This window comes from Dreissena polymorpha, chromosome 6 (genome assembly GCF_020536995.1).
Source record: "Dreissena polymorpha isolate Duluth1 chromosome 6, UMN_Dpol_1.0, whole genome shotgun sequence".
Classification (NCBI taxonomy): Eukaryota; Metazoa; Mollusca; class Bivalvia; order Myida; family Dreissenidae; genus Dreissena; species Dreissena polymorpha.
The window spans coordinates 3,169,860-3,192,359 of NC_068360.1; the positions used below are offsets into that span (position 1 = coordinate 3,169,860).

At 34.9% G+C, this 22,500-nt stretch overlaps 2 protein-coding genes across 2 annotated transcripts in view; one reads left to right on the forward strand and one right to left on the reverse strand.

Moving 5' to 3' along the window:
• LOC127833225 (uncharacterized) overlaps nt 1–4,947 on the forward strand; it is a 9,177-nt gene extending 4,230 nt beyond the window's left edge. The window contains exon 2 of the mRNA XM_052358383.1: nt 1–4,947. This exon is cut by the window's left edge and continues 1,683 nt beyond it. The gene's annotated coding sequence lies outside the window, so the exon portion shown is untranslated.
• Nucleotides 1–22,500, reverse strand: part of LOC127833219 (uncharacterized) — a 1,273,891-nt gene that overhangs the window by 503,080 nt on the left and 748,311 nt on the right. The window lies entirely within an intron of this gene.

Here is a 22,500-nt window from a genome sequence, read left to right on the forward strand (position 1 = left end):
ATTTCCTCAAAAATATCATAACAAAAACGAAAATTTGCGAATCTGAAACACCTTTTTATAATTTTGTCAACTTACCAATCTGTTGGACGGCCGCTTTAATACCATGAAAGAAATTGTGCGTTCTCTCAAAAAACTTTTTTAATTTGAGCATGATTCAACCGGGGCGTCAAAATACAAAATGTGGGGACTATACATTAATTAAAAGACAAAGAAACAAGAGCCAGGATTCTGACATGTTTCACTGCCAAATGTCCTTTTTAAGATCATCTACACATTAAGGTCATTCAATTGAGAAAGATTAAGCGAGATCAACCCAGTTTTTAAAAGGAGTTTCAAAAACAGTATTTTGGGACTACATATTCTATTCAGGAAAAACATATACATGGGGCAAATATTCTGCCAAACTCGCCGCAGCCAATTTTTTGCGAAGTTGTGTGCGATCTACACATCAAGGTCAGTCAACTAAGAAGTTTTTAACGGGATTCATTCGTTAGCTGAAGGGGAGGTGTACACACATAAGTTTGTGGCTATATATACAATTTTGAAAAGAAAGTCAGACAAATGATCATGATTTAGCCAAATATTGTCACGGCGAACATTCTTTTCTTAAAGATTATCCACATATAAGGATAATTCAAGTTATATCTAAATTCAATAAATTAAACATTTATCGTCAAAATTGTCGAGAAAATCTGACATAAGTGTCTTGGACATCTTATTTGCGTTGTATTGAATGTTGAGCTTTTTTCCGCAATGCTCCTATGAAAGTTTTAGTATGTTACAGCTTTATATCGAGCATCATTTGATACTATCCTATCAAACACTTTTTATACATGCACATTTGCCATGTACGCGGGGGAAACTGTGTGCTATCACAAAGTGACCTGGTATCACAGAAAGTGAGCTGAGTTAATTAAGGTATCATACCTTTTCAAGACTAATTAATATCGGGTCTGCGTCTTCAACGTAAGTCAGTTGTAGCATACACAATTATGTTGTGTTCAATAAACGTATAATATGTCCCCTGTGGAAGAATTTAAAGAATTGATTCATTGGTCCATCTAAATAAGTATTATGTCAAACGTAGGTCGAAACTTGTCATTTTATGTTGACCAAGAATTTCGACCTTCTGAAAGGGTTAAAGTCCAAAAGCCAATGTAAAGGTCACGATAAAATAAGGTGATGAAGTGTGTTGAACGTTTTGAAAGACATAATCCATGCAAGTGTCTCAGCTTTGTAGTCATACATATATCCCACCTGTTAATTCAAAAGTTTTAATTGATAAAGATTTTGATTTTTTTGATGAAATAGAAAAAGGAATTGAAAAGTACGGGTTGTTATGTAAAACATGTATCACTGGTGATCTTAATGCTAGGCCAGGTGATTTAACAGATATCTTAAAATTCGACAAACATTTTGACTCTTTAGAATTAACAAACACAGAAAATACAAACGATATTATATCGATCGTACGAAATAATCCAGACAAAGTCATTGATAGCAATGGCAAAAAATTAATTAACTTATGTAAATCCACTAACCACATAGTTATAAATGGTCGTCTAAACAGACAACAAGAAAACCAGTTCACATTTTCCTCAACACGTGGCTTGAGTGTAACTAATTACCTAATTATAAATGCGAACGATGTTGAAAGCATAAGCGAATTTGAAATACTCGACTGGACGTGTTTTTCCGATCATGCGTCCATTCATTTCTCGTTTAAATGTATCACAAGAAACAAAGATAAACAACCCGTAAGCACAGAAAGGACTAAAATTGTGTTCAATACGAGTCTGGTAGAGCAATTCCAAACCTCCCTTAACGAAAATACAAATATACTAACCAACACTCACGAAAATATAAATGACGAAATAAAATGTATCACAGATCTCATATATAACAATACGGTCAGAGTATTTGGCAAAACTATTAATCGAAATGAGCATTATAAAAATGAAAATAAAAAACAGTCTCCGAAATGGTTTGACAGTAATTGTTATGTAACAAAGAATAATTTCAAACGAGCGAGAAACAGATTCAACAAATCAAAAACAGATGAAAATAGACATCATTTCGTAAAAAAAGCGCACTCTATACAATAAAACAAGATAAAAAGCAAAAGCGAAATACAAAAACGTGGAAGGAAAAAAGCTTGAAAATACCGCATCAACAAATCCAAAACACTTCTGGAAATCTCTCGAACAGTGCTATAAGCAGAGCTCAAACACCAATAATAGTACAAAACTAGATGATCTATACGCACACTTCAATCAATTATTAGGTACAGATCCTACCGAAATAAACGCTAACTTAGATTTCGATGAAATAACTGACAATGAATTAGATGGAGAATTCACTTTAGATGAATTAAAATCAGCCGTTTTCAAGCAAAAAAAAAACAAGTCATGCGGCCCGGATAATATAAGCGCAGAGATAATTAAATCGTCTTTTGACATATTAGCACCGCAATTTCTTTCAATATACAATAAGCTATGTAGAAATGCTGAATATCCTGAAAGCTGGGGACTTGGATACATAGTTCCAATATTTAAGGGTGGAAAGCCAAACGAAGCTAAAAACTACAGAGTTATAACTTTAAATAATATTTTAGCCAAAATATATTCGCAACTACTTCTTAATCGTCTTACAAAGTGGACAAACAAACATGATAAAATTATCAACTGCCAATTCGGATATCAAAAAGAAAAAAGCACATCAGACTGTATTTTTATACTCCATGCAATAATATGAAAAGTGATTAATTCAGGTAAAAAATTATATAATTTTTTATTGATTATCAACAATGTTATGATAAAATCGATCATACACTACTATGGCAAAAATTAATGACAAAAAATATAAGCTCCAAAATGGTTAACGCCTTAAGAGCCATGTATAGTGTCGTTAAATCAATAATTAAGTTTAATCAAACATTGTCAGACCCCATCAGTATTCAACAAGGCGTGAAACAAGGCGACGCCAGCTCATCTTTGTTGTTCATGATGTTCGTAAATGATATACTATAACACATTGACACGAACATAGATGACTTATTCACCATAAACGAGTTAAAACTCTTTCTAATATTATACGCTGACGACCAAATTCTTTTCGCAACCTCACAAGTAGCGCTGCAAAAGATGTTAACCAACATAGAAACGTACTGTAACACGTGGAAATTAAAAATCAATACAGCCAAAACAAAAGTTTTAATTTTTGAAAAAAAGGAACCAGATATACTGATATCGATATTTTCATTTACGGTGAGAAACTCGAAGTCGTAACTTCCTTTCAGTTATAACAGAACACAAAAATGTATAGCAGAGCACGCTTCTAAGCCAGTGCATCGGTTATTCTCTATCTTCAATAAATACGATTTCAGTGCAAAAAGCAAACTGAAACTTTTAGATATTTTAGTTGCATCAGTCTTAAACTACTCATCCGAAATATGGCGAACAACGCGAACAACCGATATTGAAGCCGTTCACACGAAGTTCCTAAGGAAGATATTATGCGTTAATCAGTCAACTAATCTCAGCGCCCTGTACGGTGAATTAGGACGAATTCCTTTCAAAGAAATACAAAAAAGAAATATTGTCAAGTACTGGTTTAAACTACTATCGTCAAATTAAAGCAGCGTGATACGACGTATATACAACATGTTAAAAAACGATGCAAATAACGGTAATACTAAGGACAATGGATATTTATTCACAAACATGGCATAGCGAAGTGATAAATTCCCCACGTCTCTCATCGTATTGCCTATTTAAAAACCATTTTACACTTGAATCATATTTAGATAAAGTAATTGAAACAAAATATAGAATCGCACTTAGTAGGTTCCGCTTATCATCCCATAATCTCGAAATAGAAAGGGGCGGTACAATATAATATCGAACGAGAAAATCGGAAGTGTAAATTATGCACCATGAACGTAATAGAAAATGAATATCATTTCCTACTAGTATGTCCAATATATGCACACCTACGAAAAAAACTTATTAAACCGCACTACTGCAGATGGCCAACAATAAATAAATTTGCATGATTAATGTCCAGCAAAAGTAAAACTGAAATGATAAGTACTGCGAAGTTTATTTACGAAGCAAATAACTTAAGACAACATCTCGATTCGTAATTTCTATATTTAATCAGTAATCAATAAGTAATCTTGATGTTAATGGTAAAATTGAAACATAAACATGCTAGGAATGTGTACCTTGTGTGTTTTTGCCATCACTTAAAAATATATAATTAATGCTCATTTTCAAATGTGAGGGCTATGAACCTGTGTAGGCTTTATTGATGAATAACTGTATGTTGTTGCTGTTTTTTACTCACATATGTATAATAAATGCTCATTTTCATATGTGAAGACTATAAACTTGTATAGGCATAATAGATGAATACATGTTGTTGTTTGTTGTATTCTTGCATATATTAAATTAATGCTCATTTTCATATGCGAGGGCTATGAACTCGTATTAGCTTCATTGATAAATTGATGTTGTTGTTGTCGTTGTATATATCTCATAACATACACAAAAAGAATTGTATTATAATATGACGAAACAGTGCATTACGTTATTTACTTAAATGTTTAAAGTAATTTATTTAAAATATTCCACGTAGATAAGATTCTTAAAATTGTATTTCAGACATGCCCACATATAACATTCGTATGCACAAATGTTTATTTCTCCAAATAATAGTGAAAATTCTTCCAGTCGTCTGTCTTGTAAGTCATTAGTAAATATAAGATGTGCAGTTGCAATATCAGATGCAATTATGTATTCTCTTCATAACTAACCATGTTAACCAGTTCATAACACCATCGTCCAATTTCTATCTTCTTCCATTACTTATAAATTGTATAATGCATATATAATGTAGGCTATGAGCTTGTATAAGCTTTACTGCTGAATAAATGTTGTTGATGTTGTTGTTGTTGAATTTAATGTCCTAACATCCAAACTTTTTGAACACAATGAAACATTGACAGTGTACATGTTCAGTAAAGTATACGCATGTACAATACATGTACAACACAATAATAAAAAATTAATAATTAAAATAATAATAATAAAAATAATAATAATAATAATAATAATAATAATAATAATAATAATAACAATAATAATAATAATAATGATGATGATGCTGTTGCTGCTGCTGCTGCTGCTGCTGCTGCTGATGATGATGATGATGATGATGATGATGATGATGATGATGATGATGATGATGATTATGATGTATGATAATGATTAAAACTATTATTATATAAATAGCTTCGATTGATTTTCTCAAATAAGATTGCTACAATCTGTTCACGAGCCTTTATACGCTGTGCAGCAAGCGATTCAGATCCATCGGAGCAACAGTGCATATTCTATCGGTAATAGGAGCGTTCAACAGCCGAATACGTCTACACCCATTATGTTTAATAATGAAATAATTTTAAATTATATAAACCTACATCCCTTGTTGGTAGTTATGCTTCTAAATAAAGGCTTCAATGAATTCAATCATTCGTCATTGTACATATGACATTTTATTAACATTATATAGATAGTTCAATATGTATATAAATAATATAATGTGCCCAAACGTACATAAAATATCAAACAAATGTAAATCATATATTGAAATAAACAGTGTAATGTCTTCCTACTTGCTCTTTGCTTGCAAACTCATCAGTGAACATGTTGATGTAAAATGAAAGCATGTTCTTTTATTGTCTTGTCTTCCCAACACCGATTCAGTAACGAACAATGGGCAAACTCTTGTATATATGCATAACATATAGTTATATATGAACAATTTGAGTGCTTAATGTTTAATTGTTTTATTATCTGAATATTTCCTGTTTTTAAATCAATACTGTTTATAATTTACCGCGTATTTTTATATTTAAACTGATGCAAGGGTTTAAAACCGTTATTTATTTAATTCAATCTATCAACCAACATAGCTTATATTGAATACCAAAGTCACTCCTTACTGTAGGCCATACTTCTTGCTTTTGTTTGTTTTAAACCAGTATAGACCGCTATGGTAAATGTAAATGAACCAGCACATAACTAATTACATCACATATTTCATGACGGTGTATATCATATATCGTATTTGCTGTAGGCGAATCAGTAAATGCAAAACTAAACGATAAGTATCTAATGACGATTGCTCATGTATTGGCCAATGTACGAAGCTGTCGCCCTTGATATATATTCCAGCAGGTGTGCGTCCGTTTGTTTGCGGGCGCTATTCGTACTTCACGACGATGATATCGCGGCCAGGAGGTCGACAGACAGGGTCAAATCTTCCTCGTGTTAGGCAGTACCTCATCAGTTGAAATGTCGACGTGTCCAGTGCCCCGGCCAGAGGGCTGCGTTTTTGAAGCGAATGATTGTCATCTGGAAGCACAAATATAATTTATTCAAAGCAGTTTTATATTTTAAGTATTCTATATTAAACAGAGGACAGTATTGGTACCGGTAGATCATTAATTTTAATTGAAGACTTTAGCTAACAAAAATATATACCGCGTTGAAGTAATTTTGATCATATACCACAAAACAGTTTGTTTGTTAATACATTAAAGTAAGAATGCCCATAAGTAGAGGAAATACATGTCAATAATGTTTCATATATTCACTAAAAGTATGATATCATACACAGTATATAAACGATGTAATGATAATCTTGCCTTTTTAAACGTTTGCAAACATAAATAGAACGACAAGAAGCATAAACAAACTGTCATCTAATGAAATCCATCTCTGACTTTAATTGCATTTTCGACAAATGCTGACATATTTAGCTCAAAACAGCGTTCTGTGACGTAAACAATTCTATAAATGTAGGAACATTTGGTTTAAATGTTTAAATGGCGGTTTTGAATCCGCAATATTGTTTAATACCAGTTACAAGTTTTACTATGTAAGTTTATTTTATTAATAAAGAAATTTTGGGTTACATAGCTTTATAAAAGATCCCCTCATATGTAATAATATTACTGAATCAGTTACAAACATATTCAAATTATAAAATTACACGCGCGGATTTTTTTACAGAAATATAGAAAACACCTTAATTGAGTGGGTTGTTTTATTAATATGATCTAGAGATCGTATTGTAATTTCAAACGGAAATACATGCATGTGATGTTATGATCGCAATAATTTGCTTAAATAATTTTGTTCTATATGTGAGCTTATATTCAGCAACTCGGGTGATCGCCCTTGTTCAATTCAAAGGCGTCGCGTCGTTCTGTATTTATCGATACACAACCCAAATATGGCTTATTATTTTTAATTAATATTTTGTATTGATAAATATTAGTTTTCCAATATAGGTTAATATCAGTCGACTACAATTAAAATTTAATTAAGAATGAATGCATTTTAAAATCTTCTTAAGGTAATTCTTTAATGAATGATTGGTTCAAAGACGATGTTTTGAGTGGCGTTAATTTGCATAAATTACATATCATTATCAGTCATTTTTAGAAGATGATGGAAAGGGGCTGTGTCATTGTGAATGTTAACAATGAGACCCAGTCAAATATAATAATGGGTATCTGATGTATTTGTCCAAAAATAGGTCAAGACAAAGAGTGATTTGTCGGCACGTTTTTTCTGTCTGTCTAGATACAAGATGCAAAAACAAAGAACGCATTAGTACATCGTCAATGGACCCACTAATGGAAAAATGGTTTTAATTTTACATTATGCAATCTTCCGTGTGGATCCATGAATCGAAAGGAAGTCTTAATTAATGGTAATGAGAAATGACTAAAAGGCTGCTTTGGTAGCTGACCTCTTATGCAACCTAAGTGCCACATACATGTATATGACCACGTGTTGGGTGAGTAAAAGCGTAAAATGAAAGATACAGAAGTCTCGTTGCTCCAGAGACGAACCAGTGTTGTTATGGGCCCATTGGGAAGCACCTATAACACTGTACATTTGTGTAAAGACTCACACACACGACGAATTAGTTGGATAATTCACTTAGGAGATAAAAAACTGGAGCATCGAAATTGTAAAGCTAGTGGATAAATATACACACTAACGATCCGCTGCGTGATGTCCTGTTGGGTATTCGAAAGTATTACATTTATCCGTTACAATAAAGTCGGATTGTTTAGCAATACTCAATCGGATGTGTGGCTAATTAAAGCACTTGGTATTTGTATTTATCATGGCATTAAAACTGTTACTTATGTATGACAAATTGACAAAATAGCAATAAGGAGATGCTCTTTCCTAGTATTCAAACTATTGCGTGCTTAGAAATATTGGTCATAGTAGTGCATGAGCATAATAGAAAGCGACAGAAAATAATCAGAAATATTGTTAAAAGTAAACAATGTGAACGCACGTATGATCAAGTGTTACTGAATATAGGAATAACAGACACTCCTTAGTGCACAGCCGCCTGGAATATCAAATACTTGATAATCGTGTAGCAGTGGTCAGACATATGGACATATCAGTAGCGGAACGTGACGTTCTCCCCATCATGGACTTGCGTCACTTGGAGTAGGTCGATTTACAATTTCAAATATTCTAAACGACTGGATTTGGAATCGCTAAGAAGAAATTGATAGATGGCTGTTATTCGAACTCCTTTTTGGGCCGCATATTTGTTTGTTTAAAAAAATATATTTTAACGATTCAAACGGTTAGGGCCTTGTCTTACAAAATTATACTAATTTTAGCTCACAACAAACAGAATTTTACTAGCAATATATTTTTTACATAAAGGAAATTCGTATTATTGAAAGAGAATGAATACAAATATTGCCATTTACTTGACATTGAGGCTGGAGCTTTATCATTTAAAAATCGTTATAAAATCGCGGTAAGTGACATTTGTTGTCCTATACTTAAGAACGGGTTCCTGTTACGATTGGATAAAATTTAGTCAGTATTTTGTAACAATTTGTGTGACCTATACATCTCATAATACCATGTAGCCTAGCGAAATAACTAGCAAAGTGTGGCAAACGTGTGCTTCGACTAAGACACTACTATATTACACACGTAGTGGGACAATTGATATGTCTAATCTTTATAGAATTAATACCTTTGTATTAAATTGTATAATAAATTCTCGTCTAGATTTAATTTTAAGAATTATGACAGTCACCATTAACAGCGTGTCTTGTTGGATCACGTGGTTTCATTAAGATTATATTGTTACAGTAGAGACAAAGGAATCCACGGCGAATGTGCAAGATGGTACTTACCAAATATATCATCGAAGTACGCTGCGCGCGCATCTGTCAAACGCGACAATGCAACAAACGTCCAGCAAACGACCAAAAACATAATGAACGTTTTGCTATCCATCTGCAAAATACAAATTAAGTTATTAATTATATAAATGCAAATATATACATTACACCAATAAATATTGATTTGTTGTTATTTAAAGGGACTGTCAACCACGACGACAAAGAAAATAAAAGTTGTAAAATACCGTCATTTTTACAATTATTAGTTTATATTGATTAAAATATCCCGACTGGTACATTACATAACTTGAAAAAAGGTTATTAGGTTTTCATATTTAAAGTATATTCAGTAATAAATTTTACTGGGTAAGTCTACCAGGTAACTACTAGTTAACTATAAATAACGCCAGAAGATTGATCATAATCGTCACGTTGTAAACCCAGGAATGCATATTGTGCATGCGTAGTAAATTTTATATATAAAATGATCAATTTTCTTACGTTATTTATAGTGTGTATATCGTTATGTCACCTATTTTCGCGATGTACTCTCAATTTCACATCGCGAAATTTTATTACCGAATATACTTAAAATATGAACTTTTTTCAAGTTATTTAATATACCATTCGTGAAATTTTAATCAATATAAACTAATAATTGTAAAAAATATGGTATTTCAGAACTTTTCTTTTTTCGTCATTCATGGTTGACAGTCTCTTTAAGATTGTATTGTCTTTAAAGCGGTTTTTGCAGCGCTTCAAATATTTCCATTGTGTATTTTACAAAACCCATTATGCCACGGCTTGTTTGCAAATGACACATTTATTGACGCATCCTTTATTTACCCGTGAAACGATGCATTGTCTAGCATTTCAATTGTCAATATTTCTATCGATCGCGTATCGACCCATACATTTCCTATTCACAATAGGCTTTTACAGACATACTATATTTTGGGAAGGGATACTCGTGTCTTTCACGTGACTTCAATTCAAACAAAACTACAGTTATTTTCACACGGTATGTGTCAGTCAGCCGTAGATTTGTATTCCTTATATGTAACCGCGTGAACTAAGGCAGTACGAATCAAGGGCAAAGTTCTCTCAAATGACTGCAATCAATTATCAGTAGACAATACTACCAGCAAACACAAGAGAATGACCCTGCTACACAAATGAAGTCTCTGAACTCTTCGCCCAACACACAGTGTGTCAATGATTATTAGTCCCCTACCGGTTTCACCGGAGGGGACTTATGGTTTTGTCTCCGTCCGTCCGTCACACTTTTCTGGATCCTGCGATAACTTTAAAAGTTCATAATATTTTTTCATGAAACTTGGAACATGGATAGATGGCAATATGGACATTATGCACGTCATTTCATTTCGCTCCAACGTCAAAAATTATGGTTGCTATGGCAACAAATAGACTAAAAATACTGCTAAAAATGGTGGTTTTTCTGGATCCTGCGATAACTTGTAATGTTCTTAATATTTTTTCATGAAACTTGAAATACGGATAGATGGCAATATGGACATTATGCACGTCATTTCATTGCGTTCCGACGTAAAAAATTTTGGTTTCTATGGCAACAGATAGACTAGACATACTGCTGAAAATGGTGATTTTCTGGATCCTGCGATAACTTTTAAAGTTCTTAATATTTTTTCATGTAACTTGAAACATGGATAGACGGCAATATGGACATTATGCACGTCATTTTATTTCGTTCCAACGTCAACAATTCTGGTTGCTATGGCAACAAATAGACTAGAAATACTGCTGAAAATGGTGGTTTTCTGGATCCTGCGATAACTTTTAAAGTTCTTAATATTGTTTCATGCAACTTGGAACATGGATAGATGGCAATATGGACATTATGCACGTCATTTCATTGCGTTCCGACGTAAAAAAATGTGGTTGCTATGGCAACAAATATATATATAAAAAATCTGGAATTTCTGACAATGGTGGAGCCGGTTGGGGACTTATATTGCCTGACAATAGTCTTGTTAATTAGTATAACTATGATTGATTGTATTTGCACGTAATAAAGTAAATATATATATATATATATATATATATATATATATATATATATATATATATATATATATATATATATATATATATATATATATATATATATAAACAAAAACGCTGTAATTATTTTTGCCGAAGCTTTCGACCTCACGGTCTTCATCAGCGGCCATTTTTTATTGTCAGATGTTTTATTATAAACGGAAATGGCGTCGTGCATTTCCGGCGTCAACGTTGTTTACGCGCCCTTTTATGAACGTTTATTCTTGCACGTTGATGCCATATGGTCGGTATGTCCTGTAATCTGTTCAGTCGCTCATACTATGTCTTTGATTAGACATTTTACTTTTAACGTTTCACAAACAATTCACGCATGTATTGTTGTGTTGATGTTAATAGCCGCAACATCAAGCAATTTATATTTTAATTAATACTTATTAAAGATTCTCGCGCAATTAATTACCGCTAATTGTTTGTAATTGGTCTCATTTGGTAAAAATCTACATTCCAAAATCATAACATATTATATTAAGTACGGTATGATATTTTTGATACGCCTTCCATTATTTTTCTTGTTCTAACTGATATCAAAGATGAAAAAAATTGTGGTTTGGATTTATATTTATTTTTTTTTAGATGGAATTTTGTCACGTTAAAAAACGAGCTTTTTATCATGAGAGAGTGATATTGATCTTGACGATCTTTTATGTGATTATTCGGAAGATGAAGAGAATGTGATCTATGTGATATATCTATATTTGCATCTGTGAATCATTTAACAGCTATAAAGCTAAAAAATACTAAAAAATGTATTTTATAGGTCTTTGAAGTAACGCAAAACATATGGATAACGACACCAAATGTTTAGTCAATTAATCCACACAAAAAAAACTCCGAAAAAACACCTAAATAATATTTCAAAAATATATTATTAAGCGCCAAACGAATTTATTAATACATTTATTTGCAACTTTAAAAACGCGGCATAAGCATCAAATTAAAGATTATCTGAAGACTGTAAGGCCAACAATTTGACACAACAAAGAGCTCTATGCATAAGCCGTAATATTTTGTGCAGAAAAGCTTCAATAAATTACAATAGTAATACATCTAATTATAAAAATATAATTATGAATGGCATGAGTACGTTAGTGTGATAAACACGTGAGTAATAGAAAGTGTAAGGGGTGCATTGAAAGTAAACGTACTACAAAGCCCTATTAAAAGCGAAGTGCATGACAGTATTTACATGTAATTTTAATTTGATGGGTTTTGTACAGAGAATGACGCTATTGAGGAATATTAACATACAACTGAAAAACACAACTTTACATGATGCAATTTGAACTGTGTATTCATGTATATTGAAAAATCGTTACTAGTGAGTATGAGTGGCAAATATCTAACATTTTAACACACATATATCTATATTAATATTTTTTTAAACATTATTTCCCCCGTTCGTGTCAAATGTAATTTCTTGTTTTTATGATGTCGTTCGTGCATTGCCGTAACATTAAATCTTCATACGAAATGACGTAGTTTTAATTAACCGATACGCGCTAAATACGTTAAATGTTATGTTTTTAGGTAAATTTTAAAATTATCAAATACTTTTTTTTATAAATTAAACCAGGGATTAAACGGGCTAGTATCTTTACGGTGTACAATTTCTGATATTCTATATTGGACATAACTTTTAATTTGTACAATATGTAACATATCTAATGAACGCAACTGTTAAGTATGTCGGGGGTAAAATATTAAACCAAATGACTGCTTAATACTACCAGAAAGAGAAGACATGGTGGCATCATCAATTGTGTTTAATGACCAGACTGTCATCTGCCACCCAGTGTGGTTTATGACACCCCGGGATGACGCCATGTTGTTAGTTAAGTCTGGATAATATCTGATCAAAACGAGATAATCGGATTATGCAGAACAAACGGGCAATTCAACATTGGAATGCAAAGGATAACGCGATTTTAAGATTGATGCATATAATCAAATGATACATATTGCATTTAGTTTAATTAAATGTTTTTTTAATGTGTCAACGTGTTTACTTTCCTAGACAAATAACTACAAAATGCACGTTTTTCAAACATTTTTCTGTTATAACACTAGCTTAACATCTCCTCTAGCAGAAAAACTTTATTTCATACAATTTGCATGACAAACAAAAAAGTTTTACAAAAAGAAAGAAATTCACCCGTTGAATAATCGGTGCTCTCTTATATATGTTACCGGTTGTTTGGCAGTAGTGTAATGGCGGACGCGGAGAGTATTCAGGGGAGATAATTGGGTAATTACTAAATTATGGAACGGTCTATACGTAAAAGTACCCGGCGTACGAAAAATAAAAATTACCTCGGTGTAAATACCTGAGGCACGAAACATAGACTTAAATTAAAGTACCTCGGTGTAAAGCCGTGTTCCTTTAAGCGTATTTCCCGTACCCTGTGTAGATTGTAGTATACTTAAGAGTACCCGGCGTACTTTGAAGCTGTATCTGAGTCGACAACGACCAATTAATCCTCCCATGATCGGTTATTTTTGGCTTAGGTGCTACTTAAAAGTAACCCGGGTACTCTTAAGTATACTGCAAAGTACCAGGGGTTAGGGAAAGATGCTATGAAGTATCGCGGATTCGGCCGGCTGCCTTTAATCGTATGTTTCGTACCCGGGATTCATTGTAATATATTAAAGAGTAACTGGGGGTATTTAAAAGTAGTGCCTGAGCCGACAACGACCAATGGAGCCATACTACATTGACGACGACAAACGACTCGCATGTTAAGAGGGCATAGACTAGTACGGAGACTCTTGCGTAATCTGTTAACTAAACATGAGTTGGTACGCACACCCAACGTGTAAAGGAACCCGATGTAGGAACTATACGTTTCCTAACCATTCAATCGATATCGAAACCTACAGTCTCAATTACATAGATGTTTTGAAAATACTAGGTAAGGATGGATATGAAATACATAACAAATAAATCTTCCGTATACACAAGGCACATACAGAAGACATGTATATAATTTACAAGATCAAATGGCTTGCGGAGGTCAAAGAATACTCGAAACAATTCGTCCAAAATCAATGTTTGAACCCATGAAACAGAAATTCGAATCAATTCAAACATTATGTAGGCAGAACAGATACTATGAACAGTGCTAAAAATGGGTGTTTCTCCAGAAAGGATTTTAATTTGCTCTCGATATGTCTATCAAAATTTTTGGTATGGTTTGAAGTATGTAAATTAGCGTGTCTACATAATTTTTATCTGAAGTCGGTATAATAATGCATTCTAAAATTGGTATGGAAAAATTGCAGTCTGATTGTCTTGTTTTCATAATGGAAAAATTGCAATCTGATTGTCTTGTTTTCATAATGGAACAATGGATGAACGACAATCGTATGACAACAGTTTTGGAGTATTTTATGGCAAATGTTACAAAGTGTTGCTGTATTGTTTACCAGTATTCAAATGTCGTGATTGATTAAAGCAGACATCACTTCTTGACCCGGTTATAGAAGACGCATTCCAGGCCCAGACGTTGACAATTCCTATCGTCATAGACCCACAGATGAGTTTCGACAAAGTTTGGAAGGCCGAGCTCCCTGTGAAGCTCATTCGCCGTGGTATCTGTTAAAACATGCACTAGCGGACCTAGGTGAACCTGCATAATCGGTAAAACCCTTGTGTCTATAGACGGACTCAATTGGTAAAATGTACTGCTGCGCCAACGTGCGGATACTTTTAATCAACGTCTCAGACCAGAGCAATCTAAAGGAGTACAATCAGCCCTGTACGCAAATGACCTGATTCCTGGTGCACAGAAAAGTGGTGTGCAACAACCACAAAAAATACGAAATGCAGCTGGCTTTGCATAATATCTCACCTTTTACAGCCAACTGATGCGGTACCGTCAACAAGGTGAAATTCTCAGCCACAATTGTTACACTCTCCATCAAAGTTTAGTCTGGTAAACTGTTCCCTGTCAACATTTCGCTTCATTACAAAGAGCAACATACCTAAATGTAGTTTACATTCGACATTAGAATGACATGGAAACGAAAGTTACAGATCACCGAGGCAAATACCAGACGGAAATTAATTAGCATGCAGTAGCTAGCGACAATGCAAAGGAGAGCCAACAACAAGATCCTCCCAGGCGGTATACCACTTCACATTAAAGCCTCATTTGGAACACATCTCCAACTCCTGAATGACGGCTGCCCAGTCCCCTTGCAGACTATGGACAGGTTCCAGAACAAGGCTTTGAGTATCAGCACCGATACAGTGAGATATACGCTAAAAGTGATGTAAAAATACAGAAATGAAAAGCTCACGAAGTCATTTTCTCAGATGATAACAGGATGCATAGCAGAGCGAACAGTCTCTGAGTTTGACCACTGAACGTATCAAGTTTTCTTTCCCGAGATATCCAACAAATTATGATGAAGCATCGGGATCAGCAGATGTAGACCCATTGAACCATGCAGACGAACTGCATCCCCATCCCGGGAAAATACACAGAGAACATAGGGAACCATCACCATGTGCACCATCTCAACACAAGGGTCGAGCACAGAAACCAGATGAAGAAAGTCCTGTCACCGGTCATTCATGAATAAGGGACCCCATGAAGAATTGATAAGGGCCTACACAGATTAGTTAGCGACGGATACAGTAAAGAGAGGGATACCTGGGGTGTACATGCAGTACTCAGACGGATAGTGGCAGACAGATGCAGCACCAATGAGCCTCCATTTAGAAATAAAACTACGAACCTATGTTGAAAGCCTTGATCCATGCTGCAAACATAATCCACAGCAAAGTAGACAAAGACTCCAAGTCTTTGGAATAGATGCTTTGTTAGTGCTGGAAGCAGCAACAGCCCACAAACTGTATCGACTCATAGGAGAACTACACGCAAACCAAGTGCTTACGTATTCCAGTAGATACCCTCTCACTCCGGAATACACGAAAGTGACGGGGCAGACAAATGGCACTGCTGAAAGGGGAAGATGATCAACAGCATAACAGAGTAAGTATATATGAAATGTACACCATCATCAACAGCCTGTTCAGAACTAAACATACACCGGACAGCTGCCAGCAACTGAACAGACGTATACACCACATGCACAAGAGATTCAACATCGTGCCGTCTCCAAGTGCCCTTGTGGAAGAGCCGACCAAAGGACAGAGAACCTCTTCCAGGAATGCAGGAACCACCAACCCATGTTGAATATGGATGGATAGAACATGTGCGCCTTCAGTACAAGCTGTGTGTACAGGTGATGGCTCAACAGAAGACAATCATTTTCATCCTCAGCCTTAAGACTCTAAGTGTAGCGATGATCGATGTTCAACGTCAATTTTGTGTATTTTGTGAATTAATTCAGTTATTGATTAAGATACATGTTCAATATTTGATAAATGTTTAGATAGCTAATATATCATAGATTGTTGTTAAATATTTGTTTAATGTTTTTAATATTATTTCATTTACAGTTTTGACATTTTCATTATTTTCTTTGATATTTGTAGGATGTTTTACAATGGGGCATACATGCCTCATTGCTTGCGTAAGGCTTTGTTAATATTGTCAAACATGCAGTTGTGTCTATCCTGCCCTTTATCTTCTATGTTATGGACTTTTGTACGTGCGGAAAATGAACTTTTTCGCTTATTTATTTATTGTAATGATCATACATTTTTTATTAATTAAACAATTCCTTGTTCAAAATGGTAATATTAAACTAAGTCTACTAATCTCAATAAAAATTATATTTGGCAAAACCTTTATATGATGTCAGTATTCGCTTCTTGACAGCGAATGAATTAGGTGAACACATTCATAGCCATTTGAGGGAAGAATCTCTGCATTTCGATTCAACATGTTATAGATAAGACAATTTTAAATGAAATGTATAGATATAATCGAATAGGGTTACAGTATCATAGTCAAGTACATTCAATTTAAATTATATAAAGCACGGTATTTTATAAATTTACGTGCAAAACTGTATGACTTTGTGCTACTGTTGTATCCATACCAAATCAAATATTTGTTGTCATCATACTGTTTTTCTTATTCCAAATCCTGCAAATCTAATTACTCACAAACATGAATCCTCTGGCCCGGGGCATGTTTACCTGTATATATGCATGCGCCAGTACCTGAGTATTCGTCTTATACAAACCATTTATGTACACCATTAAAGACAATATGCACTGACCTTGAAGTACATTGATTACATGAAAACATGATACTATTTTAGTAAACATTAATTATGTGCCAAAGTCCCGTTTGCCATAAATAACAAGAACAATATTTATGAAATGTCATGTATATATATCCAACCAGAACATCGTCTATGTCAGGTATACGTATTGGGTGTAACATTGTATACTATTATTACAAGTACGTATGATAGTGTGTGTTTTTTTAACCCATTTATGCCTAGTGGACTCTCCCATCTTTCTAAATTGGATCAATTTATTTCCAAAATAGGGATGTCTAGTATATTTATTTCTATATTTAGAATAGTTCTTACAGAATTTTTTTTAAACAAACAGCGTAGACCCTGATGAGACGCTGCATCATGCGGCGTCTCATCTGGGTCTATGCTGTTTGCCAAGGCCTTTGTTCTAGACGCTAGGCATAAATGGTTTAATGTTAAAAATTAAATTATCCTTTCCAATGGAAAAATTTGAAGTTGTAATACTTTCAAAACAAAATCATTTTAATTTGGTGTATTTGTATTTCAACCAAAAATAAAACTCATGCAGGCGCACAAAAAGTGTAACCAAATTATACCCATTTTTGCACAACAATATCTTTTAAATTTATCATATCGGTAAGAAACCAGGTCATGCACTGAAGTTTGGCGAAGTGAAGTTGTGAAGTATGTAGAGCAGTTTATTTCTCACTGTTAACCCATTTATGCCTAGCGTCTAGAAAAAAGGCCTTAGCAAACAGTGTAGACCCAGATGAGACGCCGCATGATGCAGCGTCTCATCAGGGTCTGCGCTGTTTGCTAACAGGAATTTCTGTAAGAAATATTCTAAATATAGAAATAAATATATTCGACATCCCTAATTTTGGAAATAAATTGATCCAATTTAGAAGGATGGTAGAGTCCACTAGGCATAAATGGGTTAAGATGAGTTCGGCTTACCACAACCTGCAGCACCTAAGGGTCGTGATAACGAACCACCTACACATCTCTCTAGTGACAACAGAAGACAGTAAATACAATGATGAACCTCAGCACATGTTAGACCCATCAATTTTGGGGAAGGTTTGGAATACGTGTGTGCTAAATATCAATATTTCTTCACTACGAGAAGGGGTGTGCGCAAAGTGCGAAGAAAAGATGGAAGCAGTCAGTAAAAAAGAGACGCTGAAATCAACGGCAATATGAAGCAAGATGTACTTTAAGCGCAAAAGCTTGACAACAATTGTGTTAGACTTATTATGAAAATGAACACCTCTTATAAGTACTCAAATTTCACCTTTGACTTTTGTCATAGGATTCCCCTGTCTCACCACGCTCGTCAGACGGCTCCCCTAAATAGATATTTTGGGTTGATGCCATTACGAAACAACTGAACTCCTTCTTGACGAAAATGAGACAAAAGGTTTAGATGGCAGTCTGGCAAGTGGGCCTAATGCTGTGCTCTCCATGATTGGACACTTAACACTTATGTTTGGAATCCAGAGCGTTCTTTCGATGAAGATAATTGCACATATTATTTATTTCAAGTATGGGGAATAGGTGAGATTGATTCACTGTTTAATGTCATTTCTTTGTTTATAATGATTTTATCGTTACTACATCAACGCCACTACAACTTAAAGTATGGTTGTATTTCATTATAGTACTTTTATGTAATAATTGACATTCATGCGACTCGCTCAGTTTTATTCTTAACTTACCATAGTATGCAAGGCATAAAGAAATCCTGATTCTTCTCGCACAGTAAAAACATATCGCTCAGCGTACAATTTTACCAAGTAAGATAACAAATCATGTTGAATATAAATGAATGTTCCATTTGCATTGTGTTATTATAGCCAGACAAAAAACGATGTTTCGTCGTTTTGATGCATGGTAATTTAAACAATCGACCGCTTTTTCTTTAAAGTCATACGCACCTGAAAGACAACTAGTGTTAATTGGTTACTGAACACATTAAATAGGCAGTGACTTATTTTATAAAAAAAACATACATGTTGAAAAACAAATTTTTAAAGCGCATATCGGCATGCAGATGTTGAATAAAATGAATTCTCTGCTTACCAATTATTCACTCAACCGTTCTTGGATTTCTAATTTATGCTTCATTTGGTCAGAAGAAGAATACGAACTCGTAGGTACTTTGCGGTGAGTGTCATACATGTCCTTGGTCACGCACGTTTTTAGTGGACAATGGATTCGCCACGTTAAAAAGTACAGGCGTTTAGATTGCCACACCCTCGACCAACTAGAAGGGATCGTCAGATCATCGTCATAAACGAATGACGTAGTTAGAAAATCGCTATGTGATTGGGCAAATTGGATTGACTTCCTTGGATTAGTGATTCCTTTAATTCTGGGAATTAGTTAAAGTGATGTAGTTATTCCTACTCAGACCTTACGTAATAACACCTTCAAAAAGCTTTATTTTTCAATTTTATTTTGTACTGAACAATATGGACATTTGATTATCTGCGTTTAGAAAAAGTATTAGTTACATGCGCATTTAATATATTTTTTCTTATATGCATTAACTGGACTGTGTTTTATATGATGCTTGAAATGATCACAGAGATTCACCACAGTTTAATAAATGTTGTTCATTTATTACCCGTATCTATTCTATCGCTCGCAATTTTACCAAATTAACCCCTATTAAATACATAAGAGCAACATAAAATAACCAATATTTTACCATGCCTCTTGTACATGATTGTCACAATAAGTTCCAATTAAATCTTTCCAAATTCATACACAAATCTTGGGGTGAGGAAACCTGTTTCCTGCGGAATCCGGATAGGGCCAAGTTGATTGTCGTGTGTCGACCTTGGATGTCGACGCACGACATTCTCACGACATTCTCTCGACGCTCAATACGACGCGCGACAATCATGCGGCAATCAATATTTGAGTGTCGCATATCGCGCTGGGTTTTAGAAAAAAAAATCGCAGAAAATCTTGACTGTCGACTGAATTGTCGCGCGTCGTATTGAGCGTCGATAGAATGTCGCGAGAATGTCGTGTGTCGACCTTCGAGCGCGACACTCGACATTCTCGCGACGCTCAATACGACGCACGACAATCATGCGACAGTCAATGATATATATCGCGAGAATGTCGCCTGTCGACCTAAAAGTCACACGACATTCTCTCGACGCACGACCTTCTCTCGACGCTCAATACGATACATCGAGCCAATATCGCGCAATTGTCGCTTGTCGACCTAAAAACCCCTAGGTCAACATACGACATTCTCTCGACGCTCAATACGACGCGCGACAATCATGCGACAATCAATATTTGAGTGTCGCATATCGCGCTGGGTTTTAGGAAAAAAAAATCGCAGAAAATCTTGACTGTCGACTGATTTGTCGCGAATCGTATTGAGCGTCGAGAGAATGTCGCGAGAATGTCGTGTGTCGACCTTCGAGCGCGACACTCGACATTCTCGCGACGCTCAATACGACGCACGACAATCATGCGACGGTCAATATGATATATCCCGAGAATGTCGCCTGTCGACCAAAAAATCACACGACATTCTCTCGACGCACGACATTCTCTCGACGCTCAATACGATATATCGAGCCAATATCGCGCAATTGTCGCTTGTCCACCTGAAAACCACTAGGTCGACACACGACAATCTCTCGACGCTCAATACGATATATCGCGCAATTGTCGCTTGTCGACCGGTGTGGGAGTAATTTTTTCATCAGCAATTAAGTTGTTATAGTAACTTTTTCAGTTTAAGTAAAAAAAGCGGCATCTAGTTGCAGCAATAAAAGCAGCAGCAGCAATAGTAGCAGCAGCAGTAGCAGCAGCAGCAGCAGTAGCAGCAGCAGTAGCAGCAGCAGCAGTAGCAGTAGCAGCAGCTGCAGCAGTTGTAGGAGTAGCAGCAGTAGCAGTAGTAGCAGCAGTAGCAGTAGTAACAGTATAAGTAGTTGTTGTAGCAATAGTAGTAGCTGCAGTAAAAGCAGTAGCAGCAGCATCAGTAGCAACAGCAGTAGCAGCAACAGCAGTAGCAACAGTAGCAACAGTAGTAGCAGTAGCAGCAGTAGCAGGAGTAACAGCAGTAGCAGCAGTAGAAGGAGTAGCAGCAGTAGCAGTTGTAGCAGAAGTAGCTGCAGTAGAAGTAGTAGTAGTTGTAGTAGTAGTAGTAGTAGTAGTAGTAGTAGTAGTAGTAGTAGTAGTAGTAGTAGTAGTAGTAGTAGTAGTAGTAGTAGTAGTAGAGGTAGTAGTATTAGTGGTAGTAGTAGTGGTAGTGGTAGTGAGACTGGTAGTAGTGGTAGTGGTAGTGCGACTGGTGGTAGTGATAGTAGTAGTTGCAGGAAAAATTACGCCCTAAACAATTCTAATTTGATTTTTTGTACCCAAATGTTTTTCGTACCCAAATTTGTTCGTACCCAAATGTTTTTTTGTACCCATTTTTTTTGTACCCAAATATTTTTCGTACCCAAATTGTTCGTACCCACATTTTTTTCGTACCCATTTTTTTCGTACCCAATTTTTTTCGTACCCAAATTATTTTTCGTACCCAATTTTGTCGTACACAAATGTTTTTCGTTCCCAATTTTTTTCGTAATCATTTTTTTTTCGTACCCATTTTTTTCGTACCCAAATGTTTTCCGTTCCCATTTTTTTTCATACAATTTTTTTTTCGTACCCAAATGTTTTTCGTACCCAAATTTGTTCGTACCCATTTTTTTCGTACCCATCTTTTTCGTTCCCAAATGTTTTTCGTACCCAAATTTGTTCGTACCCAATTGTTTTTCGTACCCATTTTTTCCATACCCAAATAAAAAAAATGTCGAACCCTTTTTTCTTACCCAAATTTGTTTCGTATCCAAAAAAATTCGTACCCAAATGTTTATTCGTACCCATTTTTTTCGTACCCAAATAGTTTTGCGTACCCTAATATTTTTCGTTCCCGATATTTTTTCGTACTGTAA